The sequence below is a fragment of the Strigops habroptila genome, chromosome 7 (genome assembly GCF_004027225.2).
Source record: "Strigops habroptila isolate Jane chromosome 7, bStrHab1.2.pri, whole genome shotgun sequence".
In the NCBI taxonomy this organism is placed as follows: domain Eukaryota; kingdom Metazoa; phylum Chordata; class Aves; order Psittaciformes; family Psittacidae; genus Strigops; species Strigops habroptila.
In genome coordinates, this window is record NC_044283.2 from 24,671,248 (window position 1) to 24,693,542 (window position 22,295).

At 43.6% G+C, this 22,295-nt stretch overlaps 1 protein-coding gene across 4 annotated transcripts in view; it reads right to left on the reverse strand.

The window, feature by feature from the left end:
- The window catches only part of RBM47 (RNA binding motif protein 47), an 80,379-nt gene that overhangs the window by 31,543 nt on the left and 26,541 nt on the right, over positions 1-22,295 (reverse strand). The window contains exon 1 of one of the 4 annotated variants that reach the window (XM_030492571.1): positions 11,637-11,718. The exons of the other annotated variants lie outside the window; for them this stretch is intronic. The gene's annotated coding sequence lies outside the window, so the exon portion shown is untranslated. Of the gene's footprint in view, positions 1-11,636; positions 11,719-22,295 lie in introns of those variants that run through there. 4 annotated transcript variants of the gene reach the window in all.

Below are 22,295 nucleotides of genomic sequence, written 5' to 3' on the forward strand. Positions count from 1 at the left end.
ATCAGGGGAAGCTAAATCATTGCAACCCCTAATGCAACTGGAGCTGATTAAAGGGCACCTTACAAAAGGTTCCTCTCCAGGTACACTGTGATCGTGGTTTGCCAAGAGCAACCAGCTTCTCTGCTACTTCTGCTGGCCAAAGGTCAGCACTTCGAAGTGAACAAAGTCCAGCAGTAGCTCATAGTTAAATGGCTAAAGCCACTCCACCTTACCGCTGGTGCTCCAGAACTAAAGCTGCTGTGACACAAAAAGCTCCCACTGTAAAATTTCAAAGGGAGGGAGTGCATTTCAGCACGGAAGACAAACAGCATTTGCTGCTGTAACTGAGCAAATAGGCAGTAAATAGACTCATTGTCTTTGCCTGGGAGTTAATTTCCCTGTTTGCACATCCTAGCACTTGCACACTCTTCCTGGTTGTCCTGAATGCGTGGTGTTCCCAGCCTGGTTTCCTAAAAATGGCTTCTCGCCCCACCCCAGGCGCACAAACTGACACCGTGTCCTTGTTCGTCCCATTCACCACTTGTGGACCTGCTGCCCAGCTGCAGCATGCTGATGGAAGGAGGTCCCAGAGCTCACACAGCTTTAGGGAAGCCAGGGCTAACTCAGAGATTAAATTTGCACGTGGCTGAGGCAGGGCAGTTAGAGCCCAGATTTTCCGCACCCTGAGAAGCAGTGCCAGCAGGGCTGTACAGCCTGCGGGTGAGGGCACCCATGGCCCCCAGCAGCCACCCAACCTGCAGGAAGGGGTACAGAGAGGAGCAAGGGAGGAATGCAAAGGGCAGGAGGATGGGAGGAGCTGGGGACACTGGACAGTGCTGGAATTGCCCTGCATTCCTATGGCGATACTGTAGAAAACCAGACTTAATAAGTTCTGCTATTCACAGATCAGCTGGTTATAATGATGTTAAATCCTCCAGTCCTTGTCTGTCAAATTCACACTGAGATAAGTAGGAACTAAGCATGTTCAAGGGTCTTTGAAGACTGTGTAAGTGCCTAGATACTGGCCTGCGGAGGTCTGACTTTAAATACCTGTGTCTTAAACCAACAACATATTAAAAAGCAGTTCTGTCTTTCAGACACAAACTTTAATCATTCTATTGCCCAGCTCACAGAAACGTTATCAAAATTACGCAAAAAGTACAGTTACGTTCTAACCCTGAGTAAAAATCAAGTTTCTGGAACTACGCTACACTTCCATTCTGTCAAGGATATAACATTTTTTAATTAACCTGGACCCTAAAAAGTCCTCCTATCTTCAAAACCACTAAGTTTAGGCTTCACAGAATCACAGAATCATTAGGGCTGGAAGGGACCTTTGGAGATCATCTAGTCCAACCCCCATGCCAAGGCTTCCTTGTATGCTGCAATATATAGTATACTACAGATAATAATGTAAAGTTACTGGAATGTCACAGAAGTAATGAAAACATCTAAAAGCATAACCTACAGGAGAGTGAAAAAAAATTTATTTTTGCACTCGTGGAAAGGGAGGACATGGATGGAAAATCCTGGCTGCTGGTTCTGCTATTTTCAGTTAATTAGTAGAATCATTGTCTCCAGTGAGCTGCTTTCCTTCCTTTTCTCCTTCTCTAGAAAGAGGACAGTGCACAGCAGGAATGGTTTGAAGGAGAAATTGTTCTTCTCTTATCTTTTTCCATCTTTCAGTTGCTCTTTATAACAGTGCTTAATTTTAAGTCAATAGTAACACAGGAGACATACTCAGGAAGAGCTGACCTTCTAACAAAACAAGGAAGAAACCTAAAGATAGGTAAAAATCCAAAAAAGTTGACAGGTGTTTAAGGGAACAATTCCACTAGTTGTCTGCCTGGTGGTTTGGAAACCCCTGACAGCTAATATACTGCACACTACTGTGGATTTATTTCAGTGAAGAAAAAACCCAGTTTGTTTATTATCCCATTACAGGGCTTTGTTTCTGATGTTCTTACTCTCAGAAGCAGCAAAAGCACCAAAACAATGTATTGTTTAACATCAAACAATGCTCTTGTTTCTCATCAGAACAGGGAAGCCAACCCTTTTTCAACTGAACAGCCGGAATGAATATAATTGTACATTTAGACTGGGCTTACCAAAGAAAATAAGGAACAGGGTGAAAGCAGGCAAAATTTATAATAGGGGCAAAGGGAACCCATCACTACCTGTCAGGAGTCTCTGTAACTGCCTGTCAAGCTGTGAGAACAGTGTTTTACAAACTCCAGTTTCAGTTCTCAGCTCAGAAAGAGGAACTGGCAGCTGGAGATGTGGTTTGGGGAAGATGAATACATTGCTGTTAGTGGCAGAGTGGCATGCAAGAGCCCCACCTGATGTAGCAGGGGCATAGGTTGCTGTTGGGGGGTCTCACATCTCAGGTGTGTTCTCTGCCATTCTGGCTGCTCTGAAGCAGTTCTTTCTCTTGGTTTGGCCAAGAAATTACATCCAGAACATGCAAGTTTAATTGAAACTGTGAGTTCTTCAGAACATTTTTGGTTCTAATCACATATGCTCTCCACCAAAACTGTTACGTTTAAAAAAAGTCTCAACAAGACATAAGCACATAACCCCTTACTTAGCTCTCATCTCTTGAAGAGGAGCTGCAGATACTGCCTTGTGGAGGAGGATCACATTTATTCTCACAAGATGAAGGAGAAGGAGATTGCCAGTGGAGGAAGGGCTGGACCTCTGCACCTCAATTCAGCTTGCGAGGGAGCAGAGGAGGATACATGTGTCCTCTCCGTTGTCCAAGCTAGTGAAACCCTCTGCCTGCTTTGATCCCTGGGGCAGCTCAGGGCAGTCTGGGATTGGAGCATTTTGAGGGAGGTGTAAACATTAACATACATATCCCTACTCCTGCCTCCCTCTCACAGGCATTTGCCATGCAAGTGGTTAAAAAAACCCCTACACAAATGAAAATGGAGCATTCCCCTGGGAAGAAACAGACAGGAAGACAAGACAGAGGCACCTCATGGCACAGCCTGCCTGCCAACAGCGTCGAATCACCTAACATCATGAACGGAACACTGTGTTATTACACCCAGCTCACACAGAAAGCATCCCACTGCCAGCAGGTAAATAAGAAAGTTGTATTTCACAATCAGATTTCAACAAAAGGGGTTCATGCTTTGGGGAGGCTGTGCAAAATAAACAGGCTGTTTTTAGCAGTCAAGCTACGTGCTTGAAGAAACCCTTCTAACAAGTAGCCACTAGCACAGCTGTGTTTAAGGGTCTGTTCAACCAGCAAGTAGCTGGCTCATAGATTTTGAATACAAGTAATGATTTAACATGGTGACCCAAGCAAGAATCTGTAATACCCCGAGAAACAATCTTGGCAAGGGTATATAATGAGTCAGAATGTTCTCTTATCTGATGATGTGTTTTTACATGGTGGGAGCTATTTTAATTGCTGTATAATAGTTCGAGAAGCTGCAAAGGGTTGCATGCTTCCCTCTTCAGTACTAGCCTAGTCAATACCAGTCGTGTTTCTGCTTTGTTTTCCTCTCAGCAAGGCAAAATTAGTCTCTCTCTACTGGACCTATCTGGTGATGGACCTGGGTAGGGAGCCACCATGCAGATGCCCTCCAGGCAGCTGTGACTTGTGAGCTGGTCTGCAGCTCTCCTGCCCTTTGCTGTGCATTTTCCTTCCTTCTAGGCCTGGGGAAGGGGTCCCATCTTCCTGGTATTTGTGTGCATTCTTTTATACATGAGCAGCCAGAAAAATAAATTAGAAATAAAGCATTCTCATGAACCAGAAATAAATCCTGTTTGAAAGCTGACTTGAATGGGTGATCCAGACAGTTACATTTGTTCTGGTCATGGTTTCCTTAAAAAAACAAAAATCCTCCCAGACTCTTTACCTAACCTCACATTAATTTTCTAAAAAAAAAAAAACCCACCAAAATATTTGACCCTATCCACCTCTTACTGACAGAGATGACAGAAGACTTACACCATAAATTAGCTATAGGACTAAAACCTGCTACTCTCAAATATTTTTATAAGCTAACAGGAAAATCTATTGCACAGAAAAATACCATCAATATAATAAGCTTATCTGAGGCCTCAAAAAGCTGCCCTTACAGATAAAAATATTTAACATTTATAAAGTTGCTTAATTAAAAAGTAATGGGTTTTGGGGGGGGGGGGGGTGGTCAGATGAAAGATCTGGAATAGCCAAATGCCAGTTGCTGAGCTATGTGCAATGGCTCCTCTCTCAGGAACTGCCAGCATCTCTAATATCAAAACTCCACCTGCAATGTTGGATTATTGAGCATTAATGTATTCCAGAGCCAAGGTGGTCAGCCGGATTAAAGAGGAGAAGCAGAGGGAGGTTGCACTTGTTGACTTGCTTGCAAATCTGGTTGTCAGATCCTTGCAGATGCCCTCCCTTACACAAACTCACAGATCTTGCACTCTAACAGTCTGGAGGACACAAAGTATAGTTATCTTCAGGTTTTCACTTCCCTTAAGACAGACATGACTGTTGTCTTAACACAGAAACTAGTCTCTAAGCTAGAATAACCCTTTTTAAAATGACTTGGACTTCACTTACAAAAACATAACATTAAGTAATTTTCATAATTACAACTCTGGAAAACCTGAGTTTAAACAAAACAGCAAACTCCCTAGAACTGGATTGGACAAGCAGGAAAACAAAAGAGAAGACAAAGATCATATCAGGCCATAGCCTTGCATGTTAGCACAACTCTATTCCCAAAACCCTGTCAAAATCTGACTTCCTAAAACACTGTCAAAATTTGGCTTCTTCAAAACAATCTTTTTCTCCTTTTTTTTTTTTCCCCCCACATGCATCTCCAGTACATTCAAGAATAAACCCATCAGGACTCAAAGTGCAGCACCATGATTAACTTAAGTGCCAGTTAATAACTTGCCAAAGCAGAGCAATCATGGACTCTGGACACAGTCTAGTGAGGCTGCCGGAGAGCATTACATACCCAGGGCTAACCAGAGACCTGCACCATGAAGTGCTGTTACGGGGTGGTAACACAGGGCCCCTTCCCTTCATCAGGTTGGAGTTTAAGGCGGCTGTTCATCTCCATAAAGGAAGAAAAGAAAGAGTTTTGAGAGTTGACAGTTTTGTTAGTGTCCATCAACAATTCTAAGATTTGACTAGGAATTATTATTATGCATGGTTTTGAGATAATTCCTTCTTGACGTTTTAACCTTGTTCTTCAGTTTTCCATAAAACAAATCTTTAATTAGACTCCCAATGCAGCAAAGTACCTAAGCAAGTGAAAACAGTTTAAATCTCATCTACATCAACACAATTCCAATGTGTTTAAAATGATACATGTGCTGGCTGGGGTGAACCCCACCTGCCCCTCCCAAAATGAAGCCAGAGGTTTTGATAACCTCCCTGCCACTACAGTTAATGCACAGAAGAGCTTTCACTGTGTTTTCACACTGCCTTGAAGACACTCCCAAGCAATTCAACAATTTCTCTATTGAAACTTCCTTGTTTAAATGCAAATGAAGAGCAGAGCTGAGCCTACAGTGTTGAATGAACATAAATCGAAATGCCTTCACCGGATTTCATTTCCAAGCCTTCCTTCTTCTCTTCCATAGGGGAGATGTGTCATCATGAAGTTTAAAAGGAAGTTCTCTATATATCTTGCTTCTGTTTGTAAAGGTTGCTCACCTTTCTATTTGCCATTTTAAAAACTGACTAATAAGAAACACATTCTTCATTGAAAAATGCTTAGCTGCAGACATGTACATAACACTAGCTAGTGAGAGCCACAGTATTTGTGTCCAACATCAGCATTAACTCACCAATCATTTATATCAAAATATTCTGCAGCAGAAAATAAATTACTGGCTAGAGTGAAAAAACTTAGCACACAGAACACACACACACGTATTAACCAGCTGTGTGCATAGCTCTAGTTTTAATGTGGGCTCTCTGTAATTATAGTGCTAGCACAGAGTCATAGTGATGGTTTTCACCCTGGCTGATCAGAAAGAAATTCTTCTTTTCAGCCTCATTGGAGCAACTGCACAGTACAAGGTGGACTGTGAGGGTCTTTGTTGACTTTAGTCCAGGGTGAAACCCCACTAGGGCTTTGCGAAAGAGGACAGTAGCCTGTTGAGCCTGTCAGATATGTTTCTCTTGGATTTACTGACCATTCCCCGTATCTCCAGATCGTGAAAAGCATATTGCCTGTAAGCCTCTGGAAATCTTCCCCCCTCTGGTATTTTGCTGTACAGGGGATATCAGAGGACACTGAAGTGTAAGGTCTTTTGGAAGTAGAAAGACGACGAAAAGGGAGAAATCAAGAAGACAGGTTTGGTTAGGCCCTCTTAATTGCTCCTCAGCACTGTTGTCTTGGATTTCTACCTGGATGAGCCCTCTCTGCTATGGGCTGTGATACGTCTCTGAGACAGGCAGCTCCTTCAATGTCCAGATGGCTGGACATTGGCCATTCTTGCTGCTCCCCCACTCCCTTCACCCACCACTCTTCGTTTGCTTCTGTGATACTGCTCCTCTTCATGGCAGAGGGCAGCAGGAATCCCCAGTGCCCACCCCCATTTCATGCACTTTCCACAGAGAGCTCTGGAATCAGTGGTGCTCATCTGTGAGATGTGTTTGATGTCTCCACTTTACTACCTACAGTACTGTTTTTCCCACCACTGTGATTATGCCTGTACTTACAGCACTGCACAGTTTCAAACAATGTCCCCCTTGCTAAGAGATTCCCACCTGAATGCTGATGCCAAGCTAAGCTTTATGCTTCAATACTGATTTACAAGGCATTTCAAGTAAAAATGAAGTTGTCATAATACCTCAAGTAACCTCCACTGTACCCACTCCCTGCCAAACGTACTGATGGTACCCAACACAAAGCCGAACAATCTTTCCATGCAGTAATTCCAGGCACTCTTCCTACATTTTCATGCAGATATGGTGCCTGAAGACTTGTAGAGGTCCGTAAGCACCAGTGTTTTTGCCTGGAACTCCATTCAGAGCCATCCTTGCTATTAGGTCTATCTAATGGCCTGGGCAGGCATAGCCCTATCAGATATAGCATTTACTCATAAGCATTACCTGATGAAGCCTCTTCAATACGCAGTACATAATGGCAATGTAGCTCCCAAGGGTAACGTTAGTAGGAATAAATACAATGCCAGATAGAGAAGGGTTTAGAAGCAACATTTTAGCTATCAATTCCACTGATTAACACCAGTGGACTGAGTAATCCCATTAAATTCAACCTGAAGCTGCCTACCCATGAATTTTCTATTGTCAGATCCTTAGTTTCAGCTTTATTTTTAAAGTTGTCTGCCCACACAGAGCTGTGAAGTGAGCATCTCTGGGAGCCATTCAGTTGGAAGACCTCCATGATAGTGTGACTACCCTGAGTATTGCTTGGGGAAGCATTAAGGAAAATGCCATAAGCCAGGTTAGAAAAAGCTGTTTCTGTGCATTACAGAATGTTTGCATAGCAATTTTCCATTTAAAGCATCCCCTGTTTTTCAGGTGCAAGTGTTCAGTTCAGTAAAGCTTAGCATAATCCCAGATGACAGTCCAAGAAACTGCCCAGAGGAAAGAAGATCCAAGCAAGATGTGCATTTTTTTCCTGGAGACTATAAGAAATTACATCACTGCTATAGTGCCACAGCATTTGTCTGCTAATATCTTTGCAGGAGGTAGGAAGGACTGGAATAATGACTGTTTTCTGCAGCTCTTCAGAAAGGAGAAAATGTAGTAGTGCAAAACGTGACTTCCTTCACCCAATACCCAAAAGGGTTTTGTTTGAACAATGTGGTTTTGGTTTTAGTCAAACACTCTTGATACAAGAAAGGCAATCTGACGACCTCTCAAATTTTATTCCTTCCAAATACGAACGTTAAATGGCACTGTAACTTTTGCTCAGTGTCTTTTGTTTCTCACTCTCATGGCCTGGGAGATGCAGGGAAGAAGACCACATGATTGAGGATACTGTAGTATGAGAAATAAGCCTTCTTTTAGTCAGACATAAGAAAAATGATCTGCTAAAAATATTGGTTATTTTTTCTACTTTTGCCTTCCAGCGTGTAAGCAAATACAGTTTGATACTGACAGCTGTTGTTAAACATTGGAAGTAAAGGGAAACATTGTGACCCAGCACTGGGGAGGGGAGGGCAAGGCTGCCATTCATTTGGGTAGGTATGTTTAATCATCAACTATATACTGCACTCTGATCTGTGCAACATCTGAATTCGGATGAGATAAAAGTTCTGAGAGTTATTACTGAAAGCAACAAATTGCATAAAGAAATATTCTAATTGAAAGTACATCTTGCAGAGAACTAAAAACCAAATCAAGATCTAAGCATTCGTTTCGCATTGACATCATTGGGCACTGCATATACATGCATCCAGCAGAAAATAATTTTGGTAATTAAAATAATTAAAGTTACTTCGTTTTGCAGAAATTATATTTCATGTTCGGCTGCAATTCATGGGATAACACTTTGTGTTATTTTAGCAAAATTGAAAAGCTGGAGTTTCAATGCATCGCTGGAACTGAGCTGGAAATGAGCAAGGGTAAGTTTGCTTGTCCCTTATCACTGTCCTTTAAGGCTTGCATTTTACCTGATCATTTCATTCACTGCAACAGAAAGAGGAAAAACAGCTTATTGTCACAAAAATATGTTTCTGCAGCTGGCTCTGAAGAGGTAAATAATTTCCCTCAGAAAACTTCTATAATAGACCCAATAAAATTAATACTTCTGCCTTAAGGAAATAAACTACTTAAATGCTAATGTTTTACATTTAAATGTTTTAAATTACTCCCAAAGTAACACAAAGGTTGTGTGGGTGCTTTACAAGTGAACAGCTATAGAAAAGATTTTCCAATATTCAGAGGGAAAAGCAGAGAGCTTCATCTTCATAGAAGGAATGAGACTGCCAGAGACCGCAGGGGCACTTGCTCATCTGTCTCAATCCCAAAGCATCCGCAACGGCCTTGTCCAGGTGCCATATGGCTGCTGTGTCGGGGGAAAAAATAGTATCTATGAAGGTCTCCACTCAGGGTATGGTCTTAAAAAAAGATGTCCAGCACAGCAAATCCCAAGCAACCAATGTGAGACAGGTGATTTGTTGTCTTTGCAATGGGGAGTTAAGGAAAGCGATTGCAACATCTCACCAGTGCTGTGATGGCTGCTACACAAACAAGTGCAATAAACAAACGAAAGCTGCTGGAACGAGTGCTTGAGGTCATTGAGCGCGCAGCCTGGATGCTCCTCTTGGCACTTTCTCAGTGACAGCCCTGGGCCCTCCTGCGGAGAGAGGGGACCAAGGCTACTCCTGCCTCTGCAAGAGCACTGCTCAGCACGCGGGGCCCAACGCACCTGACCAAGCTGGGAAACTCTGGCACTTTCTGGGAGGAGACAACAGAGTTTTGCCATGCCCCTGTTACTCTTCTGCAATCCTGGATGTGTGAGTTGGTTGTGGGGTTTTTTTTGGTGGGGTTTCTTTTTTCTTGCCATCCAAATATTCGGCATCTCTATTAAGAGAATCACTCCCTTCCAAAGTACTTGAAGAGATTATTCCCATTTTAATATATCCCTTTATTATGGTAGTTTCAAATATAATTTAGAAATTTGGAAGATTTGTGGAATCCATGATATTTTATTTTGCATAGGTCTAGCAATAATGCCTGTTTCACAGGGACTGCCTTTCAAGGTGAAGGGAGAGTTCTTTTTAACTAGTGACTCTATAACCAGCCCAGGATAAGAATTATTCTTGGTCTTTTCCACCTTGTATATCCAGCAAAAGATTTTGCAGAGCAGGCTGTCCTCGTGATCCCTGTGCAGCCCTGCTACTTTCAGCATATGTACACAGGTTTAACCAACTGAAACTTGGTAAACAGCTGTGCTGGAAATCAAGCACATGGAATGAAACCTGCTGGATTCGTTTTAGCATGTAATCATATGTTACTATTTACTGAAACTTGCTCATAATTTACAGATAGTTATGACCCCTTGACCTGAAATCTGTCTATCTGACACTGTTAATGACTCCTTGATTCAGAGACAGAAAGGGGCTGGCATTGAAAGAAGTCCTCCATAGTGCAAACAGGACTCAAAAGACAACAGAGTTTGTCAACAGTCCTACTCCTTCCATTTAAGCCACATAATCTCCCTCATAGGCACCAGCTAGAACCCTATCTTTGTATGAAAGCAGACAAGATAACGTTGTCACCATTGTCTTTCATTTTAGATATTTATTTTTTAAAATTCAGGCCCTGTAAGCTCTGAGATAAGATTTGACCTCTTTAGTTACTGCAAAAGAAACTTCTACATCAGTCTAACATACTGCCAAATACTGGAACCACCATTCCTGGAACCAGATGGTAAGAATCACACATCAGCTATGACACACATGAAAATCACAGGCTTTAATCATGCTCATGCTTTACATCTACGAATACTGAAACTATGGTGCAGCCTTTACCAAAATTTCTCTTGAATCATATTTCAGTCCTTTAAAGCAGACACTTGTGGGAATCCAGTTGCTTTGTTCTCTGGTAATATTTTCCCTGCACTTTGTTCTAGGAGTTGTAGTACTGCTAAGAACTGAAGCTGCACTTAGAGTACTTTTAATAAAGTAAATGCGTTGCCACACTTCAGTAATGCCTAACACCACTGAGCTTTTACTAAGCACGTCATGTACAAGCCCAGTTAGCAAACACATCGAGAAAATCTCTGCCACATCAGGGAGAATTGAAGTGAGCAGGAAGCACAGCTAGGACCCAACACTGATAAAATGGAAGCCACAAATTTAAAAGAGAATCTCTTTCTTGCTTTTGTTTTGCACACAAAACATACTGTAAATAGATTGTGAATATTGACTACGCATCAGTCATTTCACACTGAGCCCTCTTCGGTATTACTTGGCAGTTACTTGGGATATAAAAGGTCATTTCTGGAGAGTCAGCATATGTATTTATATAAAGACACATCCAGACCAGCAAAGCACACACAGAGGATGGTTCCTGCATGAACGAGTCAGCTTTCACCATCTGGTAGAAAGATTCAGTCACTGAGCAAACTTAAAATTCCAATAATTGTTTAAATCTATTCAGGTTCACATCTCTTAGTGGCATATGCATACCAGGAACTTCAATCCTGGTATTTTTTCTGTGTCTATTGTCTCGAAACATGGAAAAAGTCTAGAAAAAATTAGTCACTTTGCTTATTTTTGCAAAGCTCGTTCAAAAATCAGCAAGTATTTTTCAGCATGAGTCACTACTCACATCCCTGTTGCAATAATTGGATTACACATTCTCATTAGAAACTCTGACTTCTGTTCCTTCTCTTCAGTTAGAAGATGAGCAGAAGCCAGCTGGTTTGAATTTTATTAGACAACCATGAAGTGTTCAAATGCAACTGTGCATTAATTCTGTTTATTTGTTTGAAGATACAACAAAACCAAAACAACCAACCAATCAAGCATGGGTTAATCAACCTGTGCTTTAGATGAACCATCCAGTCAACTACAGTTGATGCAAGCAAACTGCAAAATAGCAATGCTAACCCCTCTTCTGACTTCCAGGGAGCAAACCTTTGGCAGACCTTAGAACCGAGTGCTGTTGCCCTTCTGCTTCTCAAAGCTGGGAAGATTGAAGTGGAAATCAGTACCTGGGTAGAAGTCGGCGTGCTCCCGTGGGTGCTGGGTCCCGCTGCCTGCCTCTCTGGGCAGCTCGGCACCTCCGCAGCCACGGCTGCCTGGGCAGGTCAATGTTTCACCAGGCCGTTTCACCTGCTGTCCCACCCTCCCTGCAAACACCTCGTGGCGGAAGGCAGAGCCTGGGCCACGGGGGCAGAGCTACTGCCAAAAACGTTGCCCCTCTTCTACCCACCCTGTCCTCCACTGGGAAAACAAGGCACATGAAAAAGGGAAACCTGCTAAGAGGGGAACGTAGGGAAAGCGTGCAACAAAGGGGAAAAAAAGGTACATAAATGTGCTATTAATAGATAATTTGTGGCAGGTAAGTCATGATAACCTTTCTCTGTATTGTTCTAAGGCTGCATGCAAGTCAAGGCGTGCCTGGCTGAAAGCTGAGAGGGAATGCTTAATTTATGGGAGCACATAAATTTCCAAATAAATCTTTGGCATAAAAGAGAGCAGTCATCCAAATCACAGCTAAAACTTCAAAATGGCAACAAAAACACCTGAAACAGCATGACAAAATAACGCAAAAGGAGCCTAAACACAAAGACAGGGGAAAGAAATGACCAAGGCAATCTGACGTTTTACCTTGAAGGTAAAGGCTCTGCTCCTGCCTCTTGCCTTCTCTGGAGTGCCTCAGAGTTAAAGCTCTACCCACACTAACCGGAGCCTTCCCATTCCCAGCAAGTTAACAAATACAAGCAGAGGGCAGCCAAAATGGGCTGGCAGCCGAATGCAGCACTGCCAAGGTGCCGCTGCCGCTCCCTGAGAATGAGAGGACAGCTGCCGAGCTTGGGAAGAAGTTAGAGGAGGGGACTCGGTGGCTGCTCCCAACCTTGGAGACCCTGTCTGGACCTGGGACACAGATGTGTGCTCATGGAGGAGCAATGGGAAAATCTAGGCTATGTTGGGTGTCCTGGGTTTGTGATACTGCTGCTTCTGTAATGGCCTTTCAGTCCTACTTTGGGGAAGAGTTGTTCATTTTGTCTAATCTTAGGATCATTGACTTGAGCAGTACATATTTTACTGCATGTGTTTAAGGAGAAAAATCTACATCACCAGCTCCTCTAGCTAGTCAGATTAGCTACTAAACCTGCCATGTAGTGCAACTAGGAACGTGTCCATGTGCTGGGTTTGCTGTAGATCTGAATCTTGTATGGCCTTGCACAGCTATGGGGCTGCCCATGCTCAGTGACGCTGGGCCGAGGGACACTGGCTGAATCTGGTCACGCTGGAGAGGCTTCCTCTGCCTGCTGGGCACACAAGCAGATGTGTCACTGAAAGCAAGGACTCCTGAGGGGGCTTTCTCAGAGCTCAGAGCCCAGGGCAAGCAGGCAGGGGCCAATGCGTGGACAGCCCTGTGACAGCAGCCCGTGCTGCATTTCCAGTGTGCCCAAGGCACATGAGCCTGCTCAGCTCTCCAAGGTGCCACTGTTTGCTGCGGGTGTTATCAGGTGTGGTGTTCCCTCCTGCCGATCCGTACCTCCCTCTCCTTTTGCCTGGAAAACGAGAGGCAGAAGAGGAAGCTCTCACAGATTTGGTATTTAAGGCCACCATGGTGGCAGCCTGTGACTCCTTGGCAGGACAGGCCATTGTCACTACCAGAGAAGGCATATGGACTTTTCTGCAGCTGCTAGACATGATCCCACTGCTGTAGGACAACCTGCAAGACCTGGTAATGTATTTTACATAAGACTTTTTAATTCCTAGCCATCAGCTGTTATTCCCTCTAGATAAAAAACCCTCTCAGCTGCTTTACAGCATCTGCTTCAACCTGTGAGCAAGAGTGATGTGGTGAGCGCACAAGGGAGGAAAAGACCCATCTTCTGCCAGCTTCTTAGGCTTTCGACAGGACACTTGCCACATCACTCTTGGTGCTTTGCTGACCCCCCATCTGTAAGTGGAAATAACAACCTGCTCTTCCACACAGCTGCTTGGAGTCTCAGCTGTGGCTATCACCTCTGAGACCCCCAGGCAGAAAGAAGAGTCTTATCTGAAAGAGCTTATCTGCACTTAAGACCCTGCCTAACCAGCTTGCAGGAGCAGGAACTGCTCCTAGCGGTCTTGCTCCACCTGGTCTTGAGAGCTGCTCCCAGAGGGGTGCATTAGGTGGGCAAGGGGGGAGGTCCAGCCATGCTGTTTCTCTCTCCTGCTTGGATAAGGACTCCACTCAAGATCTCTCAGATCTTCCCAACAAAACCTATGTTGAAGAGACCATGTTTCTGTGAAAACATCTGCTTTTGGCAACATGGTGTTTCCTGGTTGCGGAAGAGTTTCAGACTCTGGAGGAGCACTGCCCATTCACCTGGATCAGATCTAGATTTGTACCACCATTGTTTCATGTCATGACGCTGCTGGTCTAGTCTTTGGCAAGGTTGGAAACTGAGGCTGCAGTGGTGAGATGTGGAAGAGTGGCACACTTGTACTTGGGTAATGGAGCCAGTTCAAATTTAGTTTGCCTGGCAGCACAGACAAGGTCACTGTTATGGGAAGGTTGTACAAATACTCACTTTTCCACGGTGCTAATACTTCTGCAAGCATATTAGCCTGGTACAGATGTAAGAGAGTCAAACTGCTTGTAGCATTGACCCACTGAGACCAAAGGACTTCAAGGAAACTCAGTTATCAGTCACAGCTGCCAGGTGTAGCTACCACAGAAAATGATGGCTTTATTATGGTACAGCTAAAGTTGTATTATGTCACCTTGGACAAACAGAACAGTGGAAAATTTGATGGGTCCTCACACTAAATATGCCCTTGTAGATAAGCTGATACAATACAACAGAAATCAAACTTCTTTTTTTCATTGTTGCACAAGCAATAAGAAAAAAAATATCTTCCCTACACACCTCTGCATAGCTACCACCTTGTGAAAACTCAGTCTTTCATTCACACAAGCTTATGCAACCTTTTTCTGGTTTCAGAGATTAACCTCTAAATGAAAATATTCCAAAACTAATGAGTTTTGCCTTTCTTTGTAAGAAAGTGATAGCAGTAGTAATTTTTATAGGATGTTACATATGAAAGCAATTGTGAACATGAACGACTGGATTAAGTACCACTGTGAAGCATTTCTCTGAAGTGCTGATGCCTTTGGCTCTTCAGCAGGCTGGGGTAGGCTAAGATAAAGTGATTTCCCAAAGGTCACACAGCAAGACAGTACTACATCTGCAGTCTGCTCTGCAGGTATCATTGCCCATGTCCCTGAAACAAGTGTGGTCAGCTCTGGCCAAACTGAATTTAATATGTGTCTCATTATTTCCTGCTCTCAGAGATGAGGTTTTCACAGCTGAGGGCTCAGAGAGAGGCAGATGCTTCTCAGGAGACCAAGTCTGCCCCTGTGTCACCTGGTCCAAAGTTCCCCACACCACACATTCACAGATAACCAGGGGTTGGGTTTCTGATTAACACACTGCTGACAAGAGGGACTGTGACCCAGGGGAACTTGGTGTTTCAGTCTATTCTCAGCGCACAACCTTTGTAACAGAGCACAGGTTTCAAGGGCAATGTAACACTTGCGTATTTACTTACTGCAAATGGAGGAGGTGCTGGGTTGTATAGCACACAGACTGTAAAGTCAAACATTAATTTAGTATAGACACTGTATAACTTCAGACTGGCTTGGGAGCAAGTAAAGTAAAATATATGGATATTAAAAATGAGAAAGCACCTAAAATTTGTGTGCCCAAAAGCACTTTCAATAAAACATCAATGTTAGCATCCTTTACAACACATAGATCAAACAACAAAACTAAAACATGAGGATCAGGTAACAGAAGGGGAAATTTCTGTGACTCTTAAGTGGGGTTTAATTGTGTTTCAGTTCTCTTTCAACAGATGCATTTGTATTTCACCCTGCATGGCAACACTCGCTTTGGAAAACAGTACTGATCCAGAGGGGCTTCTGCAGAGGCTTTAAAAACTTCATATTCCCAGTAAAGAACCTGCTGTATCTGAGCACATGGTGCTGTCAGGAATATGTTCAGATGCATCCCTAAGCAGTGTGTTGAAACTACCTCCCTGGGAAATACGGGTACAGCACCAATTGCCTCCAACAGGAGCTAAGTCCCCTCCTCTGGAGCAGAACGATTAGCAACTACCTGCTGCAAAAGAAACAGGTGGGAGGGGGAAAATAATCGCTGTGAGTTGTAGATGATCTTTATCATACAGGAAAATAGCAGAGATGTGAAGCGTGACTGGAGAGGGCCCTTCAGCAGTGGCCTGAAGGTGGCACACATGAGGACATGTCTCCAGCTGCGGGCTTGGCTGGCTGGGCTCTCAGAAACCATACCTGGCCATGCCAGCAGTGCAAGAGCTACAGCCCTGCCATCCCTATTCATCCCTTTGGTCCATAATTCAGGATTTTGTACTGAGATTTCAGAGCAAAATGCCCTGTAGATCTTCACCTATTGCAGAATGAGACCTAAGCACTGGACAGGCAAAGTACTCCTCTGGGTGATAGAAGGAAAGAGATAGCAAGGGAACTATTTACAAAATGCCTCCGCTAGCTGATCCCAGAGCTGTTTGCCTAGTAGTTTCACGGAGCAGAGTTTCAGTCATCACTATTCCCTTGGAGGGACCAGAGCTTGCAAAATACACAAGATACACAGGAAAACTTGCTCACAGCTCACAGGGAAACTGAATGTTGACGGGAAGTATTTGCAAAGAGTGCCTGTAGAGCTGATTATTTTAAATACCCGGCTAGCAAAGAATAGGCAATGCTGCTACAAAATCATATAATACCAGGCTAGAAAACTCCCCCCCAAAAAAAGGCTTTGTTAAAAACCAAACCACCCAATCCCTCCTTTCTTGTTCACTCCCTTATTTACAGCTTAAAAAAAAAAAAAGAAAAAAAAAAGAAAAATAGTGTTTCAAAACCTTGTCACCCAAAGGTTTCAGGGAGAACTGCCTATTTTTACTTTATCTGTGTTTTGTACGACCACACTACTCTAGTGATTTAGCAACTTCACACTGCAGACAAGTATTTCAAAATATTCCCGTCTTCATAGCTGTTGAACCACTTTTACGTGTATTGCTGCATTGCATGATGCCACCCACAGCCACTCTTAGGAAAGGATCATGTTGGAAACGCAATGGTTTAAAATCACAGATGTGCTTTCCCCATGGGTTTGATTTTAGTTCAAAAGTCCTTCAGGTAAGCTGCTTCTGATATTTCCCTGATGGGACAGTTACTGAACTGGGAGAATCTCAGGCTCAGGCTTCAGTGGTGCTGGTATACTCAGGATCCTGGCTGAGCAGCCAGAGGGTCTGTGTGGTCTGGGTGCTTAAGTGATGTCTCTGTTGTGTCCCTGGTCCCTTGTGTCTGCCTGTGCAGAGGAGCAAATGGGCAGGTTGGCCACAGTCTGGAGGGAGATGTCCTCAGAAGCACTGATGGCATCAGATGTACCTGGCAGGCACATCTGCTCTGGCCTGCCATCAGGATGGTACTGGGCGCACAGAGCAGTGCCTATAGTGCATTGGTCTGTAGGTAGCACGACAGAAAGGTACCCTGGCAAAGCTGTAGAGCTTTTCAGTACAGTGGAAAATTATTACTACTTCAGGGGGAAAAGCATGCATTGAGCCACATTTCTAAAAGAGTCCACCTCTCACTTTAGGCACCAAAATAAGCCTGCACAGAAAATAGAGCCCATAGATTACCTGGGCACAAGAGTAGCTACAAAGAGCAGAGCGTGTTTATAAATCAGCCCCTTTCACAGGGAGGCTGGTGTGGCAGCTGCTACACCTCAGACAGCGCTCAAGCACTGCAAATGCCAGCCTGGAGCAATGGGCTTCCCAAGGACCAGGTAACCCGCAGCGCCTGGGCAGGGTCTGCATTGAGTCCCTTGCAGCGGGTGCCATGTTCCACATCAATGTGCTGCCAGACACAAAGGACAAGTAGAAAATATACTGGAACAAAGTACTTATAGATTTCTGTGACTGTTGCTTGCAGAACTTTGGAAAGTTAAACAACCCTAGTATCAATAGAGTGTTTTTACTCATTTTCTCTTTTAAAGGGTATGATTAGGAAAAGAAATTTCTTTCACCTACATTTCAGTTAAGACATTTTTAATCACTTTGTTAACTACACATATTATGTATATGAATTAAAAACTTATAAGCCACAGTTTGCTACATGACATTTTTTCTCCCTATAGTTCCTTTAAGATAAGAATAAATTGTTTATTTTGTACTGGAGAGTACTTAAATCAACATTAATGGGTTGTCTGCCTATATCAATCTCTCTATTATCTCTTTCTGTAAAGACACATTAAGTTTTAAAATGCTTTGGAAGATCTGACTGTGTATGTGGAGCTGTAAAAAGTGGGCTTTAACATTTGAACTGAAACTAGCCTGTAGCTATTTAGCAATGAGCAGTCTTCTTAGTACTGTCCTTAGCACCTTATGTAGAATTGGGAAAGTATTTGGCATTAAATTCAGTGCCTAACATTTGATGACTTGAAACATCTTCATCAGACTCCGCAAGTGCAGCTAGTTGCTTTGAATGGATCCCAGGAGATAAGTAAAGTTTCTATTTTAAAATAATGCTTAAGAAAATAGTACATATGGAGATTTTATAGCTGAATGGAAAAGCTGGGGCTGAATCAGCCTTTCCAGCAGATACTGCCAAGTAGATGAATGAAATAGTTTTTGTTCTTATTTGCTTTGCTCAGAATCTTAGGAGGTATTGATGCAAATGTCTGTGAGGCCAGCTCCTGAGGACTGTACTAAAATATCTGGAAGCTATTATTTACTGCTTAATTACCTCCATGCAACCAAAAACACCCCTCACACAGATGCCTTTTATAGCACCTCCACCTCATTATTTGTAGATGAGTGGGATGAAGTCTGAAGGGCTGATCCACACACAGTGGACCTCTTGCTTTGTGGTTTTCCTATCAACTGCCCATGAGAGGTGTTTAGCTGCCTCTTGCTCCTCCCTTTTTGGATAACCCCAAGGTGGAGGGAGGCTTCCTGAAACAGAAAGAGCTTGAAGAGAATACATTGCCTAGAAACAGCAGTGGGGCTAAGACATAGCTGGAGCTAGATGGGCAACCACAAGAACAGGACGAAGACTGAGGATGCTTAGGATGGAGTCAGGGACTTGATAATGGTCTGCAAGGAAGTTAATGGATAATCAGAGAAATTAACAGGTGTGGTTCAGGAGGAACAGGGGTTGAGAAGTGCTTACAGGGTAGGTGATGGCTGGAAAGGAGGGTGGGGTAGAGCTGGAAGGCATCTTGGGTGTAGAAGAAATGGGAGGAAATACATAATTTCTGGAGGGAAATTAAAAATAGGATGAGGCAACCCAGCTGCTGGGGTGGGGTAAGGTGTTTTGGAGGGACAACTGATAAGACATAGTAATGCTTGTGAGAAAGGAGAAAATGACAGTTGAACTGGAAAGAGGAAGCAGTAAATACAGGATTTGCAGACGATGGCTCTAAAGAAATCATATGAGTCGGGTAAAATAATAGTGTAATGGAAGAACATAACCAGAGGACAACTAATCCCTGGGTGAAGGGAGAATTGGTGGGTCATCTGCCTTCAATCACTGTACTGGGTGCTTGAAGCCATATTGGCACAAAGGTGGAAGAGATACAGTACACCTAGAGAGAGAAGATGAAAAGAGCCAGAGGTGGCAGCACAACAGAGCCCAACCACAGAGAACCAGGCAAGTTAGGGCCAAAATTACGTGTGTGGTGGAGCTGGTCATGGGGCAGCTGGCGGGATGCAAACCATTCAAGAGGAACTGATGGGAAAACCAAAGTGATGAGAGCTCAGAGATTTAAAGATCAGCTGGGAGGAATTTTTGTGACCAGAATAACTCCTGAAGTGAAGCAGAGCGGTGAGGCTGAGAAGGCAGAAAGCTAACAGGCACGTGGGACACTGAATGGCAGCCGCTCTGCTGAGAAACAAGGGATGCCCAGGACAGCTGGAGGGAGCCTGAAGTGCAAAATCTAGGGAAGCAGAGAACAGGCAGCAGCGTGTCTGCAGATGGTTGATCAGGGGGACGAAAGAGAGGCAATGCTGGGTGCAAGCTGAAGGGACCTGTGGACAGCAGTCCTTTGGTGACAAACAGCAGTGCAGAGTCAGAGACAGCGCTGTTGCTGATGGGCACACGCAGTAGTCAAGGTAGCAGGGAGGGCTGGGCGGGCCAGGGTGAGATACTGCCAGGGTGAAAGGAGCAGGCACTGTAGGGGTAACAGTTCGGAGAGAAAAATGAAACAATGAACCTTTTTCCTGTTTATGAGAAAAATAGCCCCAAGTAGATTTTCATACTTATTAAAAACCTTCACATAAAAGGAGCCCAGGAGAACCAGAAATACCCTCTCTACAGCAGGTACATCACATGTGCAAATAAAATATGCTGCTAAACTTGTTTTTTACCTATGTAAGGACTAAAACTAGATATCATTTACTCCTATCCACACACAACCAGTCATGCTTTATGCTTGTACAGTTCCCATCTATTGTATGAAAGCTGGAGAACTGAGTAACACAATGTTCTGTTCCAGAAAGCTGCAGCATTTAGCCAGTAGATCAGTTTCCCAGGGTAGTTTTATGGTATTTCTATTTTTTTAGATCTTCCATTAACACTCATAGTGGATTTGTTTCTCCATGCAAAGGAATGATTTAAGAGGGAATATCTGTAATGTCTACTCCAACAAGCGAGCACATTGATGCATTTTCTGAGATCAGTGGCAGATTGATCTGCAATCCAGCTGTCCCGAGGCTTACAGCACAGCTAGTGGGAAAATCCCAATTCAGACTCCCAACTTCTAAAATTCATCTTACTCCTACATATTTTTTTAGAATTCAAAACCCTTTCACTGGATTCTGGAAAATTCACATTGTAACCTTTCAGCTTAGGCAGATACTGTATTTTGAGAGTTGACCCTGCTCTGCTCAATACTGTGAAATCAGGAGCTGCTGGATAAACGTGTTTCAGTGGAAGAAGTGCTGTCTAATTATAAGCACAGGTGCAACTATCTGTTGTTGGCGGGGTCGCAGTCTGGCTTAGCTGTAGACTACAATTCAGAGGCTTGGACTTGATTTATGTTAAAACTGGAATTCCGTAGTCTGTTCTCAACCTTTGCACAAGATGGAGGGACTCTCAGGACCAGCTTGTTCTTGCAAGACTTCTGCTTAGAACAAAACCTCTCTGAGAACAAGAGTTTACGTTTGAGTTGGGCTGCATCTGTGCTAGAGCCAAATCTTAGAATCATTGAATCATAGAATGATTTGGGTTGGCAGTGACCTTTAAAGACCACCTTGTCCAACCCCTCCTGCAATAAGCAGGGATATCTCCAACTAGATCATGTTGCTCAGAGCCCTGTCTAACCTGACCTTGAATGTTTCCAGGGATGGGACATCTATCACTACTCTGGGCAACCTGTTCCATTGTCTCTATCACTCTCATCGTAAAAGATCTCTTCCTCATATTTAGTCTGAATCTACCCTCCGCACCATAGAGTATTCCTTCATTATGCCCAACCTCATTCACCTTCTTTCAGTTTAAAACCCTTTGACCCATTGCAACAGGCCCTGCTAAAAAGTGTGTCCCCATCTTTCTTATAAGCCCCCTTTAAATATTGAAAGCCTGCACTAAGATGCCCCCAGAGCCTTCTCTTCTCCAGGCTGAGCAACCCCTCTCTCAGCCTTTCCTCACAGGAGAGGGGTTCCAGCCCTCTGATCATTTCTGTGGTCCTCCTCTGGATCTGCTCCAATGGCTTTCCTGCACTGAGGACCCCAGAGCTGAGTAGAGGAGGAGAATCACCTCCCTCAACCTGCTGGTCACACTTCTTTGCATGCAGCCCAGTGTATGGTTGGCTTTCTGGCTCGTTGCTGGGTCACATTCAGTTTTTTACCCATCGGTACCCCCAAGTCCTTCTCCACCAGGCTGCTTTCCATCCTTTCATTCCCCAGCCTTTATTGATACCAGGGGGTTGACCTGACTGAGGTGCAGGACCTTGCACTTTGCCTCATTGAGCCTCTTGAGGTTCATATGGGCCCACTTCTCCAGCTTGCCCAGGTCTCTCTGAATGCCACCCCATCCCTCAGGCATACGAACCACACTACTCAGATTGGTGTCATCTGCAGATCTGCTGAGGGAGCACACTTTGACTTTGTAGATTCAAAATGTGAGGATTTAAATACCTGAAATTCTTTCATTTGGTTCAACACAACTCCATTTATTCCGTGTAGATATTGAATAGCACTGAACTTTTGCCTGTGTTGTGCACTGGTGTGTAGCACTTCACATCAGTCATGGACGGCTACATTTTTTCTGTATGTTAAACACCAGGGAATAGATGCATGGAACTGTTATTCTGAAATAACACACTTTTGGAGTCCTAAATGAATGTTACAGACTACTGTTAAGAGTAATGATGAATCAGATTTTAATGATTACTAAGACTCCAAGCATCACAGATTATGAGAAAGGTCTTAAAAGATGCCTTAAGGAAGATTTCTAGGCAGCAGTCTAACAGTCACCCAATCACCAATTTATTACCATCAAAATATCAAATTCTGAACCCAAACAAACCATTAGCATCCTGGCAATGTTGCCAAGTGTGAGAATGGTATTGCAAACCTGAACACAGGATTTTTTCATGATTGATTGTGCT